This window comes from Vidua macroura, chromosome 14 (assembly GCF_024509145.1).
Source record: "Vidua macroura isolate BioBank_ID:100142 chromosome 14, ASM2450914v1, whole genome shotgun sequence".
NCBI lineage: Eukaryota > Metazoa > Chordata > Aves > Passeriformes > Viduidae > Vidua > Vidua macroura.
This window is the reverse complement of record NC_071584.1, coordinates 17342017-17369585: the sequence shown is the minus strand read 5'-3', so window position 1 is coordinate 17369585 and position 27569 is coordinate 17342017. Positions and strand designations below refer to the sequence as shown.

General features: G+C 40.1%; 1 protein-coding gene across 4 annotated transcripts in view; it reads right to left on the bottom strand.

The window, feature by feature from the left end:
* Nucleotides 1-27569, bottom strand: part of DACH2 (dachshund family transcription factor 2) — a 247527-nt gene that overhangs the window by 187602 nt on the left and 32356 nt on the right. The window contains exon 1 of one of the 4 annotated variants that reach the window (XM_053990144.1): nt 22482-22499. The exons of the other annotated variants lie outside the window; for them this stretch is intronic. The gene's annotated coding sequence lies outside the window, so the exon portion shown is untranslated. Of the gene's footprint in view, nt 1-22481; nt 22500-27569 lie in introns of those variants that run through there. 4 annotated transcript variants of the gene reach the window in all.

Below are 27569 nucleotides of genomic sequence, written 5' to 3'. Positions count from 1 at the left end.
TACTCTGGACAGGACATATTGAAAACTCTTCTTGTGCACACAAAGCCCCTGGTCCATATTAATGCGTGGAAGTGACACTTCCTGGGGACATCCGGACAGGGACCACGCAATTAGCACTGGTTTATGCACTGGAATCTGCTTTTTGCAAATAAAAATCCGGCCTTATTTCCACTCCTGTGACAGCCACAAGCCAGCCACGCCACGTGCAGGGTGCTGGTCTGCATGCAGTGAGCAAATATGATGCACAATGATATCCATTCTGACACATATCTGCTGCAAAGTACAGAGATGGCTTCTTGGACGGGCCTGGAACTGGAATTTCATTGCCATCACGGTCTGCTTCTGTTTTTCAAAAAAACCCCAAGATTTGTAAGCAAGCTTTATTTTCAGAAGCTCAATTTACCTTCTGTTATCACATAAATTCTGTATCAATAAAGTGCCACCATCATTTTTCTTTTCTGCTGCTCAGCAAGGCTTACTTTCAATCACGCAATATATGAAATGTAGATTGCCAGCAGTGAGCATTAATTTTGTCTATTCATTTATTTAGGAATCCTGAAGTAGACTCCTGAAACATTGCTTACAGCAGAACTGTAAACTAAAAGGCACTGGAATAATAAAGATAAGGCTGTCCCATTTAGAAAGGGAAATTTCTACATTCTTGGGTAAACAGAGAGCTCTCATAAATCGAGCAATGCCTTTTAGTGCTGTCAGTGTGACTTGAGTCTAGATGGCCCATTGTGTTCCCTAAGAAACTTACTTAAAATATTTACTGTAGAATTGTTTTTAGTGAGAATGATGAACAAATTTAACTCTTTTTAACAAAATATTTTGTTAAAAGTATGCTTCTCATGGAGTTCCTTTTACTATCTGAATAAACACATCACTTGTAAGAATCATGGCTTCCAGGCTCTGTATTTGTACATGTGCACAGAGATTACAATGGCACACAGATGTGAGTCTGGTTTGTAACCTAAAACTCGGAATTTTGCAGGAATCACTTTGTTTTAATCAGATTCTGCAACCTGCAAATCCCCATCCTCTTCTAATGACACTTACACAATGTCTTGCCTTTGGTGAGCCCAGCTACGTGCACCAATCCAGGTACAAAACCTCCATGAAAAAAAAAAATGGAGATAGTTGTGGTCAATCTTCTTTATTTGTATATCAAAAAAACATTCTCATCTAACACTCAGATTATTTTATTAAATTCATCCTAAAGCATGTGCATAAGGTGAGACCTGGTCATCTTCCACTCTCCTGTTTTTACTACACAAAAATAATCACTTTTGTGTTTGTGCAAAAAAATTCTGTGTTAAGATAAAGGAACTTTCAACTTCAATAACACATGTTTAGCACAGCTGAATGAAGGTATTTAAAAGTCATTGACCATTTAGATTTTACAGCATGAAATGCTGCTTCCAAAGTGAATGAAAATGGGGTTTTAAATGATTTTTTTTTAATTATATAAGTCTTACTAGAATACAAGCATCCTTAGTGGAAAAGCCAGTAAAGGCTAGTTATGGCATGATGTGTTACAATTGTCACAGAGCGATGGTAAAAGGACACTGATGGTGATTTTTTAAGTTCTGTTTCAGAAACATTAACAGAAAATAATCTATTTATGAATAACTGGCTCTGATATGAACAAAACAACTCTTCTGCACTGCAATTATAAAGATACAAACAGCCTGGCATGAGCACAACGACCTGGATCACCTTCAGTCCAAACAGCAGCCACCCTCTGCGTCACTTCTCAAAGATAAATGCAGGCAATTACAAAAATACATGGTGAGTCCCAGCCAAATCCAGACAAAAAACCAGCACTAAATACCGCTAAAAAATCAGGAATGTTTTATCAAAAAACCTGTAACTTTTCGAAAGCTACAATTATGAAATATTTATCCTAGAAGCTCTTACGAAATTCAGGGATTATCTGCACCCAAATCAGTACATTAAAGTGTAGTTAAAATACCTGAACAACCTTAACCCTGTCCCCAGCTGAAGGGCTCACACCTAAGGACCCTCAGGACATTGTAGGCAATCGTGCATTTGGCAGATGGAATGAATTTTAGGATATAAAAGTATAAAAGAAACTTTTGAAATTTAATTATTCTGTCACAAACTCAGTACTGGAGCCCATCGTGGCACACCCAGAAGTTTGTCTTTATCTTCCTAACTTGGCCAAATCTCTTCAAGGAGGTCAAAAAAGCTCAGAAGCTCAGGAGGTGGGAAACTGAGGTGGGTTTTTGAAAAGCACCTGCTGTTGGATTAACTCTTTCCTTTACAAAGACAAGACTGAACCATGTCACATAAATACTGTCTCTGGCTTCAATGGGATTTTCTAGGGAAAATCCAAGGCTCTCTGGGGTGATTTCTGACTCAATTCTGCATCAACAAGCAAAGATCACAGTCAAAAATTGCACATCTGCTTCTCCAAGTTCCTCTTCAAAAAAACCAACTTACTAGCACTGATGGTTGTTTCTTAAAGACTACATTTCTTTCAACCAGTGAATTGCCAAAAGCTTAGAGAAGGTGCAGACCTAAGATAATGTTAATTTTGTTCTTTGGGAAGGAATTTCATGGAAGGCAGGAGGGAAAACCAGGAAGAAAACCAAGAAAAGGAACAAAAATACTGGTAACAATCAGCCCTGTGTTACTGATCCCCCTTGGAGGCAGCCAGGAACAGCTACCCCAGGTTTGGGTTTTACCATCAGTGATCTACCCTTGTAACTCCAAACCCTTCTAAAACTGAGGGATCTTGTAGCTCTCACAAGAGGAAATTTGCCTGAGGTTTCACCTAAGACCTTTGAAACTGATTTTCATTATTAGTTCATAAGACTGGAATCTTTGGCTTGCTTAAGGTTTTTCTACCACAAGGACATGCAGAGTACAGCTCTACTGAGAACTGGCTTGTTGGGCTGTTCATGCAAAGTTCTGACTCTCAAAGCAGTGAATGCAGGTCCGTGATGAGCCCCATGATTAATCACTACACTTGGAAATACACTTAAAATTCCACTTCTACAGTTTACAGTGTGGGTAGGCTGTCCTTGCTGAAGCACAGAGATCTCCACCACATCCTTTCCCTATCCAGCTACTTCAGGTATTCGCACACTTTGGGATACTTCCTTCAGACAGATTCTCTACATGTGTATTTCCCTTATTTATATTTGTTTACAGTTGAGTAATTTCTAATTTGTTAATGTGTTGACCAGAATCCAACATGTAAATGTATAGAGCCGCTTCCAATTAATGAGATCAGGAATCTTTTGTAATGACTCTTTAGGAAGAACAACAGACAGAAAGACCAAAAGTAATTCCTCTAATATGGCATTGACCATCTCCCTTTTCTCTGCATTTACACTGCTTCAATTCCCAGTTAAATAATATGAAATAGATGAAAGATCTTTGTCCTGTTTTCAAAATTGGACACCGATGACACTTGATTCCCCTGATAAAATTCTGTCTACCCAAAATATTCTTGCCTGCAATGAGAATTGTTGGTACTGAGAGCTAAATCAAATGGAGTAGGAGTTTCAGGGAGCAATCCAGACTACGGCAAATATTAAAAAGCCACTTGTGAAATTCTGGCTACGTCTCCCTTTCTGATTTATTGTAAGCTGTATTACAAGGTAATTCGCTCAGTAAAACTCAAGACCTTTCACCCTGCTACTACCAGAACTCTAAGAATACAAACTTAAACAATAAGTGTGATACTAATCCTGGCTACTCCTACAGAGGAGAGCTGCTTCCTCTGCACTTCCAGATCCATTAAACTGAGGGGAGGCAGCCAAGAATCCCTCTGAACCCACAGATCTCCCATGTAGCACCGAGCTATAAATATTTTCCACGCTCAGGGTTCAAGCAGCAGCAGCCCATAACAAAAAGCTGCATTCCCAACTGCATCCTAATGGGATCTTCCCAACTCCAGTGCTGCTGCTGGGCTATCAGCACATGAAAGTCCCGGAAAAAGAACTGAAACACCACGATGGGTTCCCATTGTCCTTGAAAGCTGCCTCCTCCTCCGTCCCCTTTGTGAGCAGGGCGCTCACACAGCCCCGATCCATCCACGCCTGCATTCACAGCTCACCAATACTCATATGCAGCAAGGTCAGAAATTTTTTTTTTTAACATTCTTTGATTAATGCTGAGAGCTGCAGCATGTTTAGACAGGGTCGTGACCCCAGGCATCCATTTAATCAAATTTCTCTGCTGCTTGTCCCAGTGGAGCCATCGCAACAAGAAACTCTCTCAATGAAAAAAAAAAAGGAAAAGAAAAAGAAAAGGAAAAAAAATGCACACTTCACATCTCACATTGTTTACATGCTGTTAAGTAATTATTTCACTCTTCGACCCCCACTGGCCATCAACAGACAAGTCACCTCCTTGGAGATTCTGAAAAGCTTATTCAGCTGTATATAATTCATTTTGTCTCTTTCCTTCATTGTGAAGCTAACTGCTTAGCTTAAAGACTTCTTTGTGAATACTTAAGTACATGGTGTCCATGCTAATGATCTCACTAATTATAAGCGTATTTATCATATACAAAGTGTTCCCAGCTCCTCTTTCCCAAAGCCATCCTACTCCAGCCCTGCCATCCAGCAGTTTCTCACCACATATTTACCCAAACACTCACATGTGCATTTCCCTGGAATTCTGTCATTACCTGAGTGACCGAGCAAGTTGCTCAATATTTGCTCAGGAGTTTTCAATAACACCCTGATCTTTTATGCAGCTCTTCTCCAGGGCAAAGTGCAGAAATGAGCCGGGCAGGTAATAAAGAATTACAGTTTGCCTTTTTCTAATAGCTCCATCAGTCAGAGTAATAGAGTTGGATAAAATGGTAACCTATTCACCCAGCTCCTCTTAATTGCTACCCTAGGATGCAAAAAGTAGGGGCAAGAAAAAAGTTTATTCCTAATTGCAGTTCAGAAATTAGAGGTGAATGACTTGAAAGCATCTAATACCCTCCTCTCCCAACTCAAAGGGAAACTGACTGGAGACAGAATTACAACCACAAAAGCAGATGTCTGGGGGGAAAAGGGAAGGGGGGGGGGAGCAGTCTGGATTTGGGGGAACAAAAGGATTTATTTTACATTCTGGTTTCTTTTTTTCTGAGTGTCTTCCTTCCAGAAAGAAAAATATTCACATTAGCTGCTAGAGTTAGGAGAAGGATGGTGACAGGATGTGCAGAGCATCCTGCTGAGGAGTTCTACACCCTCAGTGGGCTCCAAGGACCGGATTTTCACACTCTCATCAAAACTTGTCCACTAAATAAAGGGCTACCTGCATCAAACAGGATAGGGAGAAAGGAAGAAAACAAAATGAAAGGGGATCCCAGAAGATCAGGATTAGTTGGAAAGGAATGGAAGTAACAAGGATAATCAGGCACAAGTAAACCACTGGATATGTAATAAAAACTGAAATTCTGCCACATCTAAAGCTGACTCCTGCACAAAGCACATGGTAGAAACAGCCAGGATTTGACAGAACTGTCCCTTCACACAGAAATAAATCTCAGCAGATTCAACACACTTCTTCACTTGCAAAACTCTGCTGAAACTTCTAGGTACACATTTGTAAATATGACTGCATTGTTCCATTTCTTTTGAACCCAGATCACCTTTCAAGAAAAAGACCTTTCACATTTAACTTTTGTGGGAAAAGGAAATTGTCACTGATACAGAGTAGATTTAGGAACATGAGATAATTAAAAATTAAAAAAAAACCTTTCCCCTTAATCTCACAAATTACCCATTGCTACAGAGAAACATTCTCAGCTGTATTAATTATTTGATATTCATCACTATCTCCAGAGAATAACTGACATGCACATGAACAGTAAAATAATTGCGTTGAGCAAACTCTACCTGAATTGCTGAAATGTATGACCCATGCAGATTATTAAATTAATGAAATATTACTTGTGACCTTTTTTTTTCTTTGCATTCTGCAATTTGTTGAGCTAAATATTATGGAAATTTTCTGCTAGAATAGTACCTACAACTCATGTAACTATTCAACATTAAATTCTTTTGTTTCTTGATGTTATCTAATCCCAAAATACTTTCGATAATATTAAAAAAAAAAGGAAGAAACTAAAATTTTGTGTCAAGAGCAGAATTTGTTTCCACACAGGCTACACATGCATTGCACAGCTCTGTTAGCACTTCTTGCCCAAGAGCAGTGTTGGTGTAACACAGATTTGATAATGATGTTATTACAACCCTGTTCTCAACTGCTTTTACAGAGACAGTAATATTAAAGTCAGTATTTTGCATTCCTGCAAATTATTAATGATTTAAACTGAAGCTTTCCACATCTGGTATCTGCTTCCATCCCAAGTATGTGATGGCAACACAGAAAAACAGGTTGCTGCTCCTTTATTAATAAAATACCAGTCTTTTCTTGCAAAACTTCATCACCTCCACACCCTGAAGTAGGGGCTGGATTCCTCCAGGAAACTCATTCTGTAGTCATGAAAATATGTCAACTCCTCGTCATAAACAAATTCTTGAAAGCTTTGTGCCAATCTGATGTAGTAAATGCTAATTATGTAGTATCTAAATTATCAAAATTTTCTATGTGATAGAAAACCCTTTGCATTTTCTTTGTTAGCTTACAGAATTTGAAATACAATTTTAAAACCTAACCCAAATTACAGTTCTTTTTTGAGGGTAAAAGAAAAAAAAAAAACCAACAACAAACTGTAAAAAAAATCAGCCTGGAGTACAGGAGAAGACAGTGCCAGCAGTAGCATCACTTCCTTCCACAGAGGTCCAAAGGAAAATCAAAGGGGAAAAAAAAGTATTTAAGATTTCTCTTAGGATAACTGTGCCTCACTGTGACTCTACCCTGAGCTTTTACTTATGGTTCCCTAATAGAACTGATGATGCTGTGTTGGGGAAGAAATCAAACCTGGATAAGAAGCAGAAGCAAGAAGGGAGGGTGGAACTGAACCAAGAATTAACTGAAATTAATCAAAGAACAGGTCGTAAAAACGGGTGGGAAATGAAAATAAAACAAGGAAAGAGTCTGGAGATAAAAGTTCCACAGAGTTCAATCCACACAAAAGAGCAGCAGCTGGAACTCAGAACACTTTAAATGGAACGCTGCACATCAGGACAACGCTCAGGGTGGTATTTGGGAGGAGATGAGAGGCCTGAACCTGCACATCCCTGCCAGCTGCTCCTGCAGTCAGGCTGGAAAATGGGCAAAATCCCGAGTGAGCCCAGAGCTCAGGGGGAGCCTGAACCCTTCCCAAGGCCAGAGGAACAGGCGAAGCAGAGGAACAAGTGCACTCGTCCCCCTGGCACAGGTACAGGACATTTACTCATTTTAAGCTGACAGAGACCTGTCAGAACCAAGGCAAAAGAAGCTGCATTAGCACCAGAAGGAAACCTACTGTTGATAGAAAAATGGGTGAAACTGTGCTGACCCCTAATTTTGTACCTAGTGGAGGTTTGTGTAAACTAAATGTATGGGTGAATACCAGAATGGAAGACTTCTGATTTCCATAAGTGTCATGGCAATTCAGTAATAAAATAAGAGCAGACATGTCTTGAGCCCATCCTCTTCCCTTGGTCCCATCCACACAAAATTTACCTCACTCTAATGCAAAGCTGTAAAGAAAATCTGAAGAAAAAAACACCATTAAATTCCCTATTTACAGAGGAAAATGAACATTCTTTGTCTGTTAGACAGTTTAAGAGTTCCTCTTTAATTCAGGTTTTTATCCATTATTATATCCAATAACTGACATTCTGTTTTCTTAAGGGATATGGCTAAAACCCAAATTCTAATATTTAATTACAGCTGAGTGTGAAATTCTTCAATTTCACTATTTATGTTTTTAATCTTTAAATGTAAAAAGCAACTGATGACTCCAAGTCTCATTTCCAGCACTTACAGTAACTGCCCAGGCTTTTAGAAATTTCAGGAGCCACTGCATGTCTGGACTGAATTGGGAAAATTTAATACCGTGTAAGATATGCAGATAAAATATGAATTCCAGCCATGTAACAAAAATGCCGTTGACAACATGTATATTATGCAATTATGACTGTCATTTTATTACTGTTATTAATTTATTAGTATAATTGCAATTTTTTTCAATGTCATAATGTGATAATAAAGGACTTGTCATTACTACGTTAACCTCGGAACATCTCTGACCTCAGGGGAGGTAGCTGTACGCTTTCAGTCCAAAATGAGCTGTCAGTTACCACAACGAGATTTTGATGACTACATTATCTTGTAATTAAATGTCTCAACAAACTTCTCCTTTTGATTGACAGGTAGTTAAGACTATCTTTGACCACAGGGCAGTTTCTTTATTTTTCAAGAATAATTTTTCAGCAGCGAAGAAGAAAGACAAGAGTTTAAAAATTAAAGTGTTTTGAACTATATATTAATCTATATTTGGTACTTATACGACAGTGAAAATTCCACCAAATTGCATTATCCTCTGCCCAAGCTATGGCATTTCAATGACAACTTTGATTGATTAAAGGAGTTTATGCTTTTCTTTATTAGCATTTAGGTCTTTAAAGAAATAAATTGCTTCGATTTTACATTTTCTCCCCTTTGATGCACATTTTTAAGACAGCACCAATGCTTAGAGTCAATACTGATAGCTATGAGGAGATCCCATCAGTAAGAATGTTTTAGGAGATGCTCATAAAGGTTAATTTCTGATGATCTGGACCATTTAGAAGAACTGAAACAGAAACTCAGTTCATAATGGGTTTAAAAGAACAAGCAACATAAATTATCCTCTATCAGATCATCCATCCTCTCCAAGAGGACTTTTTGCCACAGCAGAACCTCAGTGGAACTGAGGCTGGAGGAGCGTTAGTGCCAAAAAGATGCCAAGATGAGAAGTGAGACAGGGCAGAGAGCAGCAACCCCGGTGCCCTCTCCACAGAGAAGCCTTTTCTGAAGGAGGGAGGGTGGAACCACCTCCTGCTGACAATCCCCATGGAAGGAGGCACTTGGAGCTCGTGAGGAACCTCCCTGGCCACCACTGTCACCTACAGCCTTGCCCTCCCATGAACTGCGCATCCAAACGGGTCCTTGTCTGCCCCAGCAGCCTCTGCTGGAGCTCAGGAGGACAAAGGAAGCAGAGTGAGGACTGAAGGTGCCCAGACCAATTTCTCCTCCCTTTGAATGGGATCCCATCCCCAACCAGTCTAAGTTCAGCGTGAACAAAGGATGAAGGCCGTCCTTACCAAACAAATTATGACATCAAACACATCCTACATCAAATACAATCTCAGTAAAACCTGAAGTCCTTTGAAACGCAGAAAACTGTACCAGTAGTGAATTCTGATGATAATAAAACAAAGCAAGGGCTTTCCACAGCAACATAAAGGTCACACAAGTTTGGTACACCTTGTCTTCAACACAGCCAGGAGTGACAAAATTCCTTTCCCATTTGTGCTGCAATTAATATCAAATTAATTTCCTGGGACACAGCAGCAATTACTCGCACGTCACTGTCACTTAAACTGCCAGGCCTGTGGTTTAACCTTCCAGGAAGAATCCAGTGAGTCAGAAGTTGACACAACAACACACGGTCACAAGCACAAGGAGAAGGCTGCCCTTATCTGCTGATGCACTCTCTGGTTTCGGTATTTCCCCATTTCCCCCACGGCTGCACTGTTGAAATCCAAATCTTATCGAGGACTTACGTTACCAATGTTCAGTTTTTTCATGGATTTCACACTCTGCAATGTTCTCTAAGAGTTCTCAGCTCTAAGAGTCACGTACATGTATGGGGAACCAGCTTTCATTTGAAGAAAAAGAAAAAAGCAGAAGGCTGAAAGCAAATAAAATCTTAATTTTTATGAAATTTATGCGGTTTTTAAAATTGTGTTAATTTATTTGCTGATACCCAATTTTTTTCACCTTCCTTTCTCTCACATTTCCTCATTTTAGCAACACATCTTCCTGCAGACTGTTGGACCCCAAGAGCTTTATTCAGATATTGAGGGCATTTAATAAACAGCACAAAGAAAAGTTGGGATGAAAATCTGAAATGACAAAAATGCTGCCCAGCAAGTTACAGTCATCTATGTGGAATAAACTGCTGAGGTTTAATACTGTCCATGTCATTTGAGCCGGTCAAGATCATGACAACAGCTACACTTAATTGTATTTTGGGTTGAATTTCAGCTGCTATCAGGACAACTGGATCTCCTGAAATGTATTTCATACTTTTAAATTTATATTTCAAGTGGTCTACTTCACAAATACCTGTTCTGGCAGAAATGACATTAAATAGCTATGTTTGCACAAGGGAAACTGCTACTCATCAAGCATGGCAGCTGCAAGTTTTTTGCTATTAATTACTATTTTCTATGAAAGTGAGACACAAATTAAGGGACTGCACAGTACCACAGAAATTATACTGCTGAATGTTTTCCCTAATTTTGGCCACGAGACTTAGTTGAGTCAATCTATACTTGGTCATACGTTTACACTGCTGATAAAAAAATCAGCTTTTCATCTGTAGAAAGAAACAAAGAAGTTTGCTATCAAAATTATACTAAAAAGTTTCCAATATAAAGGGGGTTTTTGTGTATTAAAAATTCTAACATATATACACACACACTTAAATACAGCTATATATAAAAAATAAAACTATTTATTCTAGACCAGCTACAGGTCAAAAACCTTTATCTGAACCTCCTGATACAGGATATATCAAAACAGCTGACAAGCTGTGTGGACAACGGAAACTTCAGAAGTCACTGTAAAATAAATCTTCTGAAAGGTAATGTTTTAATTTATATTTTATGTAAGAACGCTTCACTGTACACATATTCTACAGATCAAACTGAAACTAAAAATATTGACAATACCTAGGATAACGAGCCTTAAATGACACAATAAAGTGATGCTTTTAAGAGTATTTGATTTTGCAAATGACACTTTGAAGTAACATTAAATGAAGACATATTTTGAAGCCCCTTAAACTTGCAGAGGACGTTGCAGTGCTTGCTGATTTAGAAGGTGTAAAATAGAGAGCCAGAACCCAAGGTGCTTCATTCTGCCCCCCTGGTGATCTGGAGCTGACCTCTGCAGACCATATTCTCTGGAATACTGCAGGAACATCTGCACAGCCAGATATCTCAGCTCGCCTCCCCCTGCCCTCCTGAGCAGCTTGGAAGTGCTCTCTAAGAGGATTTACTTCCAGCCTGCAACATTTTTTGGGAAGGAGAAGGTTCAGCACTGCTTACAGCGAGGCGTGGTTGTGTGCTGTCCTCAGAGGAAATTCTCTTTGGAATTCTGTCACTGCAGCCTCACAGACACCCTCACTGCTGCTTCCAGCCACTGCTACAAGTTAGTGAAAATTATTTCATCACAACTGTGTTTCAACGGAGGGGCGTGCCAGGGGCAGGATTTCCACAGGGGAAAGAGTGGGAGTTCTGCTCCTCACTCCAGCTCTGACACACCAAATTCAGACATTTGGGTTTTTACACATTTCCACAAGTCTGGGAACAGTCAACAGGCACACAACTCCATGAGCTGCCTCTGTCTAGAGTATGTTTCCTGCATTTAGGAAAGTGCAGTAATTCATCAGTGATTTAACCTATAGACATTTGAAGGTTGGAGAGCACCTCAGAGGGGCTGTTGACCTTCAGCAACTGAAAGAATTGAAGCTCCAGCCTTAGTCAATATATATTTATCTTTCTGTTGGGACTATTACAACTGTTCAAGTAATGCTGACCTTGAAACTTCTGCACACGATGCACCAGAATAATGATCCCTGAAGGAAGAGTATAAAAATACCTAAATAGGATATCTAAATCCAAAATGCACATAAAGATAAAAGGAAGCATTTCAAAATGTGAAGTCACTTAAAATGTGGTATTATTATTAAGGCTCCTGTTGGTTATAATTTGAATAACATTGCTAAATACCATAATTACACATTTCTAAATATTTTAATGATAGGATATAATTTATGTCAAAGACCTTGTTTGTTTCACTGTGAAATCTTTGCCTATTTGTAATTAATTCAATGTCTGACTGACAGCCTCATAAATCAAAATCATCTCCATCTTCAACCTACTCTGCAGAACAGCAAGAATACAAAGTCATAACCCTGGGCCTTGGGCTTTTTCAACTTTGCTGCAGATAGAAAATTACAGGAAATAAAATGGTTGGTTTCATGTGATGTCCCAGTTACTTGTTCCCTCACATTTCATGCAGAATTTTCTCTCAAATTTGAGATTCAAACAGCACCCAGGACCAATTATATTACATTAATCAAAAATATTATGGTATTACAGGTATTATAAAATGAAGCCTCCTGGGCCTCTCTTTTTCTAATACCTAATACTTGACAGGGGCAGCTGGAAATTCTTTTCAAGTAAATTTTTGGAGATGATTTCTCTGAAAAAAACCAAAACTCTCTCTGGAGATGGCTGGAGTAAAGATGACAATCACCAGAAGGAGGCTTTGAGCACAGAATATACTGAGATTGTTTCACATCCAGCCTTAAAACCACCATATCTCATATGTAAAATTACATTAAAAAATCCCCAAAAGAAAACCACACCCCAAGTCTTTAAGTTGGCTGTTTGACTTCTCTTCAGGACATTCCAAAAGCAACACAAGAATCCTTCAAATTCAAACTGCAGCTACACACTGTCCATCAGCAATCCCACCTGAGCTGCTCCCAGGCTTTAACTGGAAGAATTACCATTAAGAAACTCACAGTAATTGCAGTCTGTTAGGTTTTCTCTCACCCAGACTTCTCCACTCTCCCTTCTGCAGAGCCCAGGGCATCACCACAACGCTGATCAGCGGCATCAGAGACATCAGTGCACAAGAACACCCAAAAACACTGGTACCAAGGAATAGTTTGTTTTCTTCCTCCCTTTGGATTGTTCCTCTCACTTCAGAAGAGCCAATAACTACTTGAAGAAAACCATCTTGGCTTGCACACTTTGCTAACAAGGAGTAACTTATTTTCAAGTGCAAATGTGACCTGAGTCAGCTACCAAATGCATAAAATAAACATGTCCACATCTTACAAATTATTTTCCAACCTCACCACAGATTTCATAACTGTCAGCTTTCTGGCTGTCTGGAACTTTCTGTTTTCTAAAAGCCTGAATCAACAGAATCAGCATTATACTTTCTAAGTGACCTGATAAGCTCTTGTTGGAGAGGGAGAAGGAAACTCATGCTCCAACTCCTCCAATTCAGAACCTGGGGTATTTTTTAAATATGCTCCCACCACTTGCAGCTGCCAGGATGCAAAGTGGGTTAAAGAAGGGCTGTAAAATAGCAGTAGAGTCTTTTTTGTAGCTACATCCAACTTGTGAAAAATATTCTTGGTTGAGTTAAATAAAACATTCAGCACAAGCAGTGAGCTACTCTGTAACTGAAGATCACCCACCAAAACCCCATCTGAACACTGAGGTAGGATGGACACAGACACCACCATTACAGAGAGCATCTAATGGCAATTCCACAAGAGCTTTTCTGTTCAGTGCATTTTATTTGGGCTCAGGAGAGCCAGTACCATTTTATTTTGCCTGGTATTATCCCAGATGCTGTTGTGTCTCAGATTTATTTATGCATTTCCCATTGGGATACAGGAGTTTGCATGAAAACCTGATCCCTCAAGCAGGTTTTCCTATTTTTCCTACTGCAGCCAATAAAGGGCTACCTTAAAAGAGGAGAGAAAGCAAAAACTGTACCTATATTATGCATTCCAATGTGGTACATGGAGTTTATCTCATCCACATACTGCATAATAAAATTTACTGTTCTATCAACTCTCTTCCATGATGTCCACTGGATTAAGGCTGCAGCAGAAGTGGTTTTTTTTATAAAGAAATCTGCTGGGTTTGGAAAAATGAGGTTCAGCTGGGGATAGAAGAACTTCATCTCTTGGTAAGCAGTTGAGTATCAAACCTGTCAGTGCATGAGGCACTCCTGTCTGAGCACTGCTTGGTAAAACAAAGTCCAAGAGCTTTGGACACCTTCTGCCCAACAGCATAATCGGAAATTCTGCCTTCAGGAGACCACTCAGCCCTGAAATGCAGAGAAAGGCCCACGCAAGCAGTGCTGCAGAGAAGGATAATCCTCCTGGGGAGAGCTGCCCCAGAGCCGCTGCTCACTGGCACTGAACCCCTGCTGGACCTGGCCTGACCCTGCAGGACGCCAGGGACATCAGCAGGGTGGGAGCACAGGGACCCCAAAGCCCACAGGGACTGCCCAGCTGCTCCCAAAGCCAGCCCAGAGCAGCAGGGCTGAGCCAGGGCTCAGAAAACCAAGCAGAAACCAAGGCAGAGCCTGCACAGCACTACAGGCATCACACCATTAAGGACTAATGAAGCTCTTTCTTCCAGGTTAGGAATCACTGCTGCCCAGAACATGCAGAGAATTCCTGAGTATCTGTCTTCTCTGAAGAGACAAATACCATTTCTTGACAATTTTTTTAATTTCTTTCTCAAAAATATCGACTTAATCTCTTCTACATCACCCAGCACAGTTTCAAAAGACCAGTGTTGATTAAGCCAGGACATAAATACTACTTTTTTTCCAAGTGTGGTCTAATCATTGTATATTTTACACACAAGGAAGGTCTTTTAAAAACTGTGAACAATCCCCTTACTTCATTTAGCCTGCAGAGTATCTCAGTTTTGCCCAGGACTTTTAGCTTGGGGAGCAGCAGAAGATAATGAGTTTAATCAGTACTGTTACTTAATTGTTCAAAATTCAAGGTCTCTGGCACATCAGGGGCCAAGACAAAAACCTGCTGACTGAAAAAAAAAACAAGTACATAAACAATTCACTGTAACTGCATTTCCTCTATTACATATGATATTAAAACCTGATGCAAAATGTTGACTTGGAAGAGCTAAATGTAACCAAAAGATTCCTATATTCAGCATAACATATCTGAATAGTATTCACAGAATACCCCTAGCCTTGTAAATTGGGCAATGTTATTCTCCCTATGTATTTGAAGGCAGTGGTACAGCAAACTGAGATAGGTGGGGTAGGAATTACACTACTTTAATTTCTCGAGGGTAACAATTAAAGCTCTGCCAACCTATGTACTGTGTTACACCAAATTTATGAACAAAGGTGATGCTGAAGATTAATCAGCACATACAGGCCTGTCAAACTCCTCTAACTCCACAACCTGAATTTATTATGTGAAAATGGCTACAATACATGAAATTTACTGGCTTGGACACAGAATGTTCCTTACTCAGCAAGTCTTCACCAGTACTCAGAGATGTTTCTTTAACCAAACAACGAAGCAGGACAGAGCCTGAGCCAGCACAGACCTCGTTATGATCTGTAGCACAAGAATTATTTTCAGGATGGTTGCTAAAGGGTTTGTGAGTTCTGGTGGGGCCTAGGACCGACTGTGGATGGAGCTGGTGATTCTCAGTCTGTCCCCATCCCTGGGCTGGTTCCAAGGACAGCCCTCCCTCCCTCTCTTCCAGGCTGTACAAGACACACCCTGAAGTCAGTTCTGCAGCACAAGTTCAACACACATGGTTTCCCTAAACACACTACTTGTGACTCAGAAATCCATGGAAAAGCCAGAAATCCATGGAAGAGCAGCTTCATTAAAATAAAAACTGAAGCAGTTATGTAAGCAGTGTATGGAAAGGGTCCTATTTCCCAGATTTGCCCAATTACAAAGAGCTTTACTTTCCAACCTCAATATTATGTTACTGAACCTCATTTCTTTTAATTGGAGAAGATGGAATATTATCTCTGTTGAAGTCCAAATCTCTTTGGAACATAATGTTTTAAACAAACTTCCAACCAACACTCTGCAGATGGCACAAAGCCTCTCCACTTTTATTACAACAAATAAAAATGATGTACTGAGGAGCTGTTCAGCACAGAAATCCCAGGCATCACCTTCACTGAAAGGTGCCTGGAACTCTGTACAATGCTGGGGGTTTACTCAGAAGCAACAACACAAAAGATATAACAACTCACAGTTAATGGTGAGGATGTACAATAATCAAACCAGTAAATGAGCTGTAAGCTCCCAGGTGAAACAAAAAAGTCTTTTTTTTTCTTTAAAAAAAGATATTTTCTTACCATATCCCCAGCAGTGTACAGGGGCAGCAGGAAGTTTCTAACAGATCTCCTCAGTTTTTCAGTGAAAACAATGACCAGAAGATACATTAATACTGTACCAAACTCTAAGGAATCTCTATTGTTGGAGCAGAAACAAGCTCTGTATCTTCCCAATCAATTTCCATAGCTGTTTCAATTACAAAATACTTTGAAAATAACCAAAACAGGGTGAACAGTCATGGTGACAGACACAAGTCTGCTTCTTGAATACACAAAAGAAAAACACACAGACTTTGATAACAGAAGAACAGCAACATTTGTACTGCAAGAAAGAACAGAAAAGTTTCACTGGTCACTCTTGGGTTTTGTTGTATCTGAACTGCCAAAAGCTTAGACAAGTATTTCTTTCAGCTAATTCTCTACCACTCATTCATTTCTTGAAAATATTAGCAAAGCACAAAGGCTGACAACACCAAGAATGATTTTGCTGGAGCTGGCTCTCCATGATGAGAGGCTTTACCTCCTGGTTTGGATGGATGTACCCAAGAACATTCTGTTTTGGTCTTCAGTCCCTGCTTTTTTTTGTTTTGGCTTTGTTTTGTTTTTAAATTATCTCCTTTACTCAATGGGAAAAAAAAAAAAAAAAACAACCCTGCAACATGTAGAGCATTAACACACAAGTCTTTCTCTCTTGCTTAAATGCTACAAATATAGCAGCAATGGGCAAATCTGTTCTCAGAACAGAACCTTTCTCTTCTCAGGACAGAACTCTTTCCTCCACCTTGTATTCAAAATAAAAGCACATTACTGAGAAAGAAAAGCAAGAAAATGAAAATATGTGGAGATGTTAAAGTGCAACTTCGCACCCTCTGAGTTACAGAAAAGTTTCAGCTCAGAGAAACAGGAACAGCAGCTGGGGAGCTACCAGGAAAGTTTTCCCCAGTCCTTCTGATCTTTTTATAAACAAAGGATCCAAGCAGAGCTCTTGATCTGTAAAATGATGTAAAATCAGGGATGAAATGGTTGGGAACACTGCGGTGTGTCTGTACCTGCCAGCTCCCGGGTCCAGGTCAGCCTCTGCTCCCAGGCAAATGGCAACAGGACAGGGGGAATGGCCCTGAGCTGTGCCAGGGAGGCTCAGGCTGGCTAGCAGGGAGAAATTCTCCACTGGAAGAGAGGTCACAGAGGGGAACAGACTGCCCAGGGAAGCGGTGGAGGCACCATCCCTGAAGTGTTCAAGAAACACAGATGTGGCACTTGACAGGATGCCAAAGGCTGGACTAGATGATCTTGGAAGAGACTTCCAACATTAAAGATTCCATGTCTACACAAAGTTGTCAAGGGAAATAGCAGCAAAGCAGCTTTGCTGTTGTCCCTGGGAACTATTGCTGCCTTCTGGGCTCTCACAGTAGGGAGAGCAACTGCACTGTCACAGGAGTGACCTCTGCTGAACCAGGGTCAACAAGTCCCTAGATCAAGCCTGTAAGGTTTCTTGGTTCATGAACAAATACAGAAAATACAATTTCTAAACCCCACAGTTCTTATAAGACTTCTCATGCCTTCTGTTTTCTAATCTGAAACTGATACAGAGCTCATAACAGATTAACTTCTTTCATTCCTGACCACTCCATTTTTTATATACTGTAACATTGCAGTATGTTTTCCTCTCTAATTTCATGAGTGAGATAAGGCTCCTTCTAAAAACCCTGGCTCTTTAGGTGTTAAACACAAGTAGTAAACCCACTCTGTCAAATTGCCCCATTTATAATATTTAATCTTCCTTCTGTAATCAGGAGAGCTGAAGTACACATTCAGAGTTGCTTTCCTTTGACACAGTTCTCTTATTACTGTCTCTTTTCCTCACATAATGTCCCACAGCAGCTGTGCCATTATGATGATGCTTTCTCTTCTTTTTCTTTTTTTAAACAGCCTCTCTAGCACAAATAATTAAAACATGTATTTACCTTCCATCACTCGGCTGAGACTAAGTGCACATTTTGCAGGGAGGGGGGCAGTTGTTTGTTTCTTTTTATTTTATTCCTGAGCAGTGACATATTGATGTTTCAGATAATAAATCATTCCAATTTGTTCATCCCTGCCAACAATGGTTTTAATCTTCATTTACGACTTGCAAAGTCCGTTTTGTTGGAAGCGTTTGATAAAATACTCAATTACCATTTTTTTTTTGCACTGCAGTTCAACTGCTGTGCTGATAAAGGCTCTAGCTCAGAAGATAAACTGCAAATAATTCCTGAAGAACAAATGTCAGAGGCAGTTTACAATGAATGGGATTTTTTTTGAGCAGATTATTCTCCCACCAAAGTGACAGGGCAGCTCAATATTTATTTTGTTGAGAATGTCATTTAAATATTGTTTGACACCCGCTCCCTGCAGTCAGCTACTCAGCACAGAGCACTTTCAAGGGGTTTGGAGTGAGGTTCCAGATCTACTAACATATTTCAGGGACTTGATTTAAGAAGTAGAAACGGCAGCTTCAAGACACACTTGGCAATTCCTCCCAGGTAATTAAAGGGGAACACCACCAGAACACGTGCTGCACACACCTGTGTGCTCAGGGACCCAGGAAAACCACAGAGCAAATGTGTGAGCAAAGGGGGGACCTAAGGAAGAGGCTGAAGTTTTCAACTTGTCCCTGTGCAGCTTCCACGACATTAAATAAAAAAAAAAAAAAAAATTGGGATTACTTTTCATCCTTTCATGTCTAGGAGAGAAGGTATCCCAGGAGTTCTGTGGGATGCTCCCCTGTGGATACTCTCCAGATGGCTGTGGTGGGTTGCTGGCTGTGCTTATCTCATCACACATCATCTCATCTGCTCCTTCCCCTGCTCCAGTGTGGGATCCTCCACAGGAGACACTCTTCCCTGAATTGCTCCAGCATGAATCCTTCCCACAGGCTGCTCCAGCACGGATCCCTTTCCACGGCGTGCAGGCTGCTCCAGCGAGGGTCCCCTGCGGGATCACGAGTCCTGCAGGACCCTGCCCCAGTGTGGGGTTCCCAGGGGCTCCTTCAGCACCCCCAGGGGCTGCGGGGGCAGGGCTGCCTCGCCACCTCCTGCTACCAAAGCCTGGCCACGTTCAGCAACTGAACCCAGCTCACACTGCTGCAATTCCTACAGCAAAATGGGATTTCCCCCTGTCCCAGCTGTGGAACCTGGTGACAGAGCAATGACCGCTGTCAGTCCAAAGCACTGTATCTCAAAAGGATCATTCATACAATATTTTCACCTTATCAGTGGCTCTTCCAGTCCTTTAAAATCAGAGCATTCTTCCAAAAATGCTCTCCTGAAACATACACAAACTGTACAAGTGAAACACCTGTGAAGGTGCCGGAAGGATGGCACAGCACAGCCAGGGATGTACCCAAGAACATTCCCTGAGAAAAGGTCACTCCCTGTCTTTCCAAAAAGCAAGTAGCCATGAGCCATTATCTTAATGAATTAAAGGTGCAATTATTGCAATTATGTCTTTTGTTTCAGTTTCTTAATCTGTTTTCAACTACCCTGGTTTATTTGCTCCAGTTATGTGTTGGGGGTTTTTTTTGTGCTAACTCAGTGTTTGTCTGCAGGGATTCAGAGAACACACTGAAGGTGGAGCCTTCTCCTTTCCTCATGCAAGACTTGGAATAAGAGGCATGCAGGATTCACACACAGTACTGCAAGGGAACAGGAACCCAGCAAAGTCAGAGATATACTTTAATTCAACACTGTCTGACGTGTATCAAGTCCTTTGAAAGGCCATAATCTGCTAAATTAGGTCAGAGATCTATCTGCACTTCAGAGACCTTTATACTCACAACTGGCAGGAAGGAAAATCGTACTAAACCAAAAATATGCTTTGAGTTAGTACATTCATCATACCAAATACATGTGCATGAGCTTTAGTTATAACCCTAACTGTATTTATAAAATACTTCCCCTAACTACATTTATACCCACATATGTATAATAGGCATATATAAATCAGAGCATATACTTTCTCAAGTTCTCATCTCACCCATGAATACTCTGCTCTTCTCTTCAGTAAAACAAAATTAAACTTAAGGATAAAAAAATAAAGTGTTTTTACAGATAAAATAATACTTGTTAAGCTACTTTTAGAAATTGTAATAAATGAAGAGAGAATGACTGCAAATGATCTGACTTCTGGAATACAATAACCAGCATGCACTTAAATGAAGCACACATGCACATTAAGTCCAGAAAAGAGTGCCGTGACACATGCAGGACCAGAATGGGAAGGTGGTGACTAATCTGGCCTCCAGGGTTAACAGAACTGGGCAGAGAGCACAATCTAATGATAATGTGAGTTATTACAGAGACAAGATGGAGTATCCAATTCCCCAGCGCGTATGTGCATGTGTACACATGTACATCTGTAAATACATGCTTTACAAACCTATTACTGCTTTTCACCAGCCTCTCAAAAAGTATTGAGATTAATGAATAATTGGGTTTCCAAATCTCTCATTGTTCCTCTGTGCTGCTGTGGCTCAATACAGACATCATTACTTCTCCACCAGTGTAGTGATTCTGTTCGTCATGCCTGAAACAACTACAGCACGGAGATTAAATACAATCTATATCCACATAAATCATTGAATAAATGAATCATGAAATTAATATGTAAATTGTGTGTTTAACCTCTATTTATACAGCACTGTCTGTCACCATGTAGTAAATCTAAAACTAATTGCAAATTCACAACTCTGCAAAAAGAACACCATGGTAAAAGCTTGACATATTTATTAACTAAATGTTGAACTACATTGAGTAAGTAATTAACAGTCATGCCAGAACAGGGAGAGGAAATTATATTTAAGCACAGATGTCACCTGTATGAAATGGCTAAAACTATTTTAGATTAGATTTTGATATTAATCAAAGAATACTCCTATTTAATTTTTGACAGACGAATCTGTTTCCATTTATTCATGATTCCATTAAACACTCCGTTTTTAAACCTGAATGTCATGTCCATTCTCAGTCTGGTATGTTCCTTTTAATCTGTCTTTTAAAAGAAAATGCGAAGAAGAAAACAGATTAAATGGTAATAAAGTCTTCCTACAGTGTAGTCAAAACGCCCTCAAAGGATCGGAAAAATTATTTTGTATTAGGTTAAATTCCATTATTTATTTCTTTGATACATAAAGAACTGAACACAAGCCTTAAGATACCGTCTCTAATTTCATCTCTACATATTTCCAGTGCTTTCTAATGAATAAAAGACACCTCCCCTTGGATGATCATGGAAGGTCCCCAGCTGCATGCACCAACACAAAGATCCTTCCTAAGTCTGACTTTGTTCTAGAATTGCAATATATTTAAGACATGTGACATCAAAATAGATGTTACATGAAAGCACCTGCACAGATGTGTTTGTAGCTTCCCAAGAGTCACCCAGGTACTGACAGAACAAAAAGGAGGGGAGATGTTCTCCCTTCAGGCAGCCAAAACTGACCCCATGGCACAAGGTAAGTGATGCTGCCCAAGACAAACTTCATTGTGGAATTCCTTATATTAACCTTTTATTCTTGAAATCTTCAGCTGCTGAAGCTAGGCAAATATATTAAGAATCATGAGAAAATAGAAGCAATTATATCTGTCTATATCACCTCCCTTCTTTGCTTTTTTACCTTCAACAGGTCAGTACAGGCACCCTACACGTGCAATTCCCAAGCAGGATGTGAGCACAAGGCAGGTTCATAACCATGGAAAAATGAATCCTTGCTGAATATTAAAACAGCAGAGTGAAATTGATTATATAATAAATATGTACTTTAAAACACAGCAACTGGCCCACTGGGCAAACCTTCTTTCTTAACAGGCACTATAAATTTAAAAAATACCCCGAGTAAATTCCAGTGGATTCAAATAGAAAATGCACCCTGCTAGGGAAGCAAATGTCTGATTCCAGCAAAGGGGGTGAGATCCTGAAATAGCCAAGACTGATGAGAAAACTCAGGCAGAATTTTATGCACTTGTTTTCAGAGCTTTTAGTAAAGATAAACTCAGATAAAGCAGATAAATTTTACTTCATATGGAATTTATAGACTTGAGCTGTCCCCTCATGGCAAATTCATCCTGCCCACAGCGTTCCTCACACTGTGCCTGATGAGGCTACAGGAGCATTAGGATCCCCATCTCACACCCTGCTCAGCACAGCCACAAAGAGATGAGGTCATTTGTCCAAGGTCACCACACGAACCATTTCCAGGGCCAGCAACGAGACCCAAGCTCCTCAACTCCTGGTTCTGGCAACTAGACCATGATGCCTTTGAGTGTATTACAGCAACCTATTCCTTGTGTCATCAATCTCAGCTCCAGAAGCACTCTAAATCACTCCAGCATTATGACATTTTTATGGGAGGACAACACTTCATTACAGACCTGAGAACTTGGGAGGAAGAGCAGGAAAAACTCCCAAAGCTGCTGAGAAAATCTCAGAAGCTACACTGGAAAACAATTGTCTGTAAAGACAAAACATGGAAACATGCTGTTAACTACTTGCTATTTCTTATCCATTTATCCATCTATTTTCTATATTTTTTAGCAGTTTCAGGGACAGAGAAGAGAAATAACAGCCTGTGCCCCCACGTTCTATGGCTAAAAGGAACAGTGGCCATTACACAGATGGCTTAGAAGCAGAGTTTGAACAAGCTATGGGATTCTCCCTGAATGATAAATAAATTGTTGCAATTATGTAAAAAATTTCCAAAGTTTTAAAATAAATTAAATAAATTGTTCATTTCTTTTCACAGTAGATAATTTCATTGCATGGAACAGAATACAAAGAGCTGCAGGAAAACAACACAGCCCAGTCACCAAACTGCAAATCATTCTTACAGAGGGTTTTGACAATTCACTGAGAAAAAAACTGCACAAATCATCATAACATCCACTACAAAATGCAAAATATGTATTTCAATGTAGCTATTCCTCAAATACATGAAAAAAAATCAAGAGACGGGTTACTCTCTTCATGGGCTGTTCTCCCATGTTTAAGTGCTTGAACTATACTGTCAAATAAATAAATACAGGAAGTTAAGCAATAATAAATTGATATATCATAATGAATCTCTCCAAAAGATGTCTGGACATGGTTCTGGGCATCCTGCTTGAGCAGGAATGTGGACAGGACAAACTCCAGAAGTCCTTTCCACCATCATCCTTTCTGTATCTCTTTTTTCCATTCCCTACTGCTCAACTTATCTGCTGGGTGGCTTTAACCAAAGTTTTTCAGCTCCATGAACTGCAAGTGACTGGCTTCCTTTAAAATGAGGCCTGTTACTTTGCTGAAACATGGCCTCCCCTCCTGGATGCTGCCTGATTTGAATGAAATTGTCCTTTATTCACTATACCATGAATGCTGCTTCCTCTCTCCTGCAGGTAGAAAGGAGAAGGAAAGATAAACAACAGAATGCTGATACTCTAATGTCCATTAAACTCAGCTTGTTCTCATCTTCTAATGAGGAAAAAAAGAGAAAAAAAGAAATGAAAAAAAATGAAATTAAATGAAATTTAAAAAATTAGGAAAAAAAATGAAAAATTTCTCCCGTCCTGTAAAAACAACCTCATAAACCAGGGGTCACTGTGGACTGTGAGGATCAGTGTGGAAGCAGCAGACTGTGTGTGTGTAACAAAGAACTCACATCCCACTGGGCACAGGAGGGATTCAAATGATTACTTATAACAGAGTCAGAACATACAGATTAGACAAAAAAAGGCAAAGTACAACGTAAAGTAAGTATGTGCAACAACAAATAGAAATAAGGAAACATCTAGGGAGGAACAAATGGGATGGTTATGAGAATGTGAGCTCTCTGGTCAGACAAACAGTAGATGTTGAAGAGACTGAAACAGAAGAGATGGTACAGACAGCACATGGAGAGCAGAAAACTTTTTAAGTAGTGGAGAAAAAAAATAATACATGTGTGCAAATATTTTGCACATGTAGTTAAGGTGAAGGTATGACCATTTTAGCAGAGCCTTCCTGGAGGATCAGCCTCTCTGTTCCCAGCTGCACTGACAGCAAGTCAGCAACTGCAGAGCACAAAGAGCCACATCTAATTCCAGAGAACAGGAATTACCCAGACAGGAGTGGAGCTTCTTGCAAAGACCCAAGTACTGATGCCTTCAGGACAGGCAAGGCCCTTCCTGGAGCAGCTTTAATCATCTGAGTTCTAAAAGGAACCAACCAGAGCTTTCCCTCACTTGCCTACACCATTCCTTCTTTATGTCTTCTGGAGTCTCTTTTAATCAACTCCACTATTTTGTCTGGCCTGCCGTTTCAGATTTAGCAGTCATCTTAAGTGAATTATTGGCCTATAATTTACAAATTTCCATCCCATCTCAATTACTCAAGTCCCTCACATTACCAAATTGTCATCTTTATTCTTCTATGTATTGACAATATCTTTTTACATTTGTCATCAGCAAACTGCATTACCATACATCCACTCTGTGCCTGGGTGATCATTAAAAATATTAAATAAGATCAGACACAAAAAAATCCTTGATAACTCAATCAAGTAACCTTTCTGAAGTATGATAATTTCAAATTTCATTGAACATGCTTAAGCTGCTTTCCCCACTTTTTGCCAGCCTGCCCAGGAATTCCCTTAACTACATGCTCTGCAGAAGTCCATACAACAATGGAACCCTTTCCTATTTCTAGAAAAATCAGTACTCCTAGCAAACACAGCTATTGAGTCAGCTTTGCACAATCTACCCATGGAAAATCACAGGACATTGCGTCCAACTATCCACTTTTCTGCCTGGTTTGAATTATATTCAATAACCAAGTGTGTTTCAAGTTCCCCTTTGCAAATTAGATTAATTATTACCTCTAAATCTTCCATGTTTCCTACTATGAAATCTATACTGATAAGCTACCGAAACTTAATAAAAGCTCATATAAACTTGCCAAGATAAATTATGTTCACATATCTGTCCTTACTGGGGCATAAGAAGGATCCACAGTATTTGCTGACCAGGGCAACCAAACCTGGCAGCAGCTCAGGACTCCCCAAGCATTCTGAAGAAGGGCAGAAGGATTTAAAGTAAACCCTGAAGCAGAGCTTCTTCACACCAGACACAAGATGAACCTAAGCTGCACACAGGATGCAGAAATAAATGGCAGCAAGGGCAGGGGGAGCACACCTGCATCCACAGGCAGCGCCTGTGCCAGGGGCTGATCCTCGGAGTTCTCAGACACACAAGTCCCACACAAGCACACGACCCACGATCATTTCCGACTGCACTTCAGACCTTTTTGGAAGCTGCCGACCCTCAGCTTCCCCTCTGGGGAGGAGGGCCTGGATCACCACACCATGCTGGCCGTGTTTCACAACCCCAAGGCAAAGAAGGAGCCACAGAAGCAATGAGGCTGGAGAAGACCTCTGAGATCACCAGGTCCAAGCCGTGCCCGATGCCCACCCTGTCACCCAGCCCAGAGCACTGAGTGCCAGCTCCAGGGATGGGGACTCCAGGAGCTGTCACCACCTCGGACCTCGCTTCCCACACAGAAATTCAGAGCAGCCCCTCACCCCAGCTCCCAGATTAAAGGCACCGGGAAGGGGAGGGAAGAGAGGCCATAAAGCAGCTTAGGGCCAAAATTGCCACAGCACTGTTTTTCAAACCACTAATGGGTCTGATATTGTTTCCACAGGAGATTTACGTTAAAAAGATAACTTTTTCCTCACTTTTGCTTTTCATTCCTGTCCCTTTCCCTGCCCGACATTTCATTCGGGGAGGGAGAGGGAGCTGCTCATTTCCGCAGAGCCCAGAAGGATCTCAGATTTATGAGGTGCAGGGAGCCCATCACGGTGATAGAGCAATCTTTCCAGCAGACATCTCTCCATTACTGGAGCTGATGCCTCCCTGCCCCGGTGCCACTGCTGGACGGATCTGTCAGCCCCAACAGGGGGGCTCGGGCCCCGGCAGCCCCCTCACCCATCTGTCATCTTTATCTCTGCAGCTCCTCTTCAACTCTTCGCGTGCAGCTTCACCGCTTTTATTTTTTTTTTTTTTTTTTTTTTTAAACAAAACGTTTGAATGAAAAGGCACATTTCCAACTCGGCGTCTTATGTGACTTTATTTTCCGCCTTATTTTATGATGAAGTTATTTTAGCTTTTATGAAAGGAAATAATGGGGAAAGATGAAGGCTTCATTCCACTGTGCTGACAACATACTGGTGGAGAAATGGTGCAGTTAATAATGTAAACTTGATGTATGTAAGCACAGCTGGTTTGGGAACATCTTTTCAGTAGCACTAATTTATACTTTGCCTTTATTTTGTGTTTTGGTTTATGATTTTGATTAGCCACTAGAATGAGCTCTCTTAATTGCTTTCTGCTAAACTGCTTAAAAGCAAAAAAAACCCCAAAAAACAAAAACCAAAACCTACCCCACCCCTAGAAATTGAAACCATGCAACCTGCTTTACTTTATTAGACTTTTACTATGTTGTTACATTCAAAAATCAAAACCCAGTATTAAAGACTGTCAGATACCCTCTGGGCTCTGAAGGAACAGGAAGAAGGGAGGGGAAATCCCAAATTCTCAGCAGCATTTATTCATTAGCAATTTTAAATCCTGTATCACACAAACTTCTTCCAGCGATCTACTTTAGTTTTTGCATCTTAATTCAAGGTTTGATGCCCAAAATACATATTATTACCAGTATTAAATGGCTACTCCTTTCATTTCCTGTCTCTCAGCACTCCCTAAATTCATTATGTATTTACTTATCAAAAAAGGCAAGCGTAATGCAGGGAGGAAAAAAAAATAGCAAAAGAGAGTGGGAGATGCCTTAGAGAGTCATACATTAATACACAACCTCTGCATTCCTGAACAGACACTTAACACATTTAATATTTACTTCTTCTGACAAAACCATTTTAAAACTGTTTTCTATTACTTTTATTTTAAATTTAAATCTCAAACTGCTGTGAAAGGCTTTCAGAAATTTTTGTATTTTATCAGAATTGACAAAAGCCACATGCAAGCAGCTCTTGTTAAATTAATTAAACTTCTGAAAGTAGTACTGAATGGAGTATTGAGGCTATCACAACTGAAACAGTCACTGCAGAATTAGAAACATATAATAATCTAAAAGATTTCCACCTGCAAACAAAGATTTTTTTTTCTTTTTTTTAATTAAAATAAACTTGCAACACTGAAAACAGGCTTTGTACCTTTTCAAAGATCTCTTTTCAGCACTTTTCACCCTAGGGGTGCCCAGCTGGATACCCCAAAATCAACATCAACTGTTCTTTTTCTTAACAAAAGGGATTAATAGCAACATATCTCATACAACCAAGGTTACTTTCCACAGACAAAACACCATAAATATTTCCAAAAACAAGATCTGGAAATATCTCTGCTCCCACATACCTCAAACTTTCAGAATGTAAGTTGGTTTCCAACACAACAGCTAAGAAAAGGCCAGAGCACTTCATGGGAAATGCTCAGCAA